At 37.2% G+C, this 1,163-nt stretch overlaps 1 protein-coding gene across 1 annotated transcript in view; it reads left to right on the forward strand.

The window, feature by feature from the left end:
- LOC117169896 (odorant receptor 13a-like) overlaps window positions 1-1,163 on the forward strand; it is a 12,026-nt gene that overhangs the window by 4,874 nt on the left and 5,989 nt on the right. The gene's annotated exons all lie outside the window — the stretch shown is intronic.

Genomic DNA, 1,163 nt, shown 5'->3' on the forward strand with positions numbered 1-1,163 from the left:
GTACTCAGAATTTATATATTTTTTCTGGAGTAAAGGGGCCCCTGACTGCCCAGGGGCCTGGGGCTATAGCCCCACCTAGCCCTATGGTTAATCCGGCGCTGGCCCTATTTTTAAGCTCAAGTCTTCAAGCAATATTGGCAGTTCATTTTCCAAAATGTCTCGATATTTTTAACCATTTAAGCTGCCTTCGATAATCTGGGGACCGATCAATTTGTTGCCAATTATTCCACACCATACGTTGACAGTCCATGGACGCTGGTGTTCGACGCTGAGCGTAGAGATTGACAGCATTATCAAGATTTCTTCCAGCTTCTCCATACACCAGAACCATTCAAATTTCTTCTTGTACGGTTAGATACTACATTGTAAAGTAGTATTCGGAACAATGTTTCGTCTAACTAAAATGAGTTTTGTCTTAAATGCATTTTTCCTAATTTACTGTATTTAAGGAAAGAAAAAAGTAAACACTTTTGTAATGTTTCGATAGCCTCCGCTGACCTCAATCTACAATAATGCCAGAGCTAAAATTTAGGAATATTCAGGAAACACTGTTAATGTAAACGTATTACTTAATAATTACTTCTCAAGTACGGACATACGTTTTGGCATGTTTTTTAAAATAATAATTACCAACGAGATCCGAAGCTCTATTGCCCTTATTTTCAACTGACTTCAAAAAGAAGAAGGTTCTACCTCGGTTCGTCGCGATGCATTTATGTACGAGTTTTTATTGCACTCGTTCAACGATTCTGTGGCGATTTGAACAATTTTTCTCCATGGTCAGTTATGTCACAATGAAAATGGTGTATTTTTAATTGTTAATGTATTGCAAAATCGTGAGCGTGCATTCTCAGTAACAGTAAAATGAAGAAAAATTGAATTTCGTCGATTACAGCGTCATCTATCGCGAAACGAGAAAAATGTTTTAGGCAAATCATACGAATTTTTATCCAAAGAATCCGAATATGCAATCATTTAAAAATAGGGGTTCCCATTTAAGACTTCGAATTTGGACCCACCCCCAGGGGGCGGTGTAGGGGAAACGGTTTTAAAATCAGTGTAGGTACGCCTCAGAGTGATTGAATTTTGATTTATAAAATTTTTTCATAGAGTACCTATTTTTCGAGACATTCGAAAGTTTCAAGTTAAAAAAATCACCCTGT

This window comes from Belonocnema kinseyi, chromosome 3 (assembly GCF_010883055.1).
Source record: "Belonocnema kinseyi isolate 2016_QV_RU_SX_M_011 chromosome 3, B_treatae_v1, whole genome shotgun sequence".
Lineage (NCBI taxonomy): Eukaryota > Metazoa > Arthropoda > Insecta > Hymenoptera > Cynipidae > Belonocnema > Belonocnema kinseyi.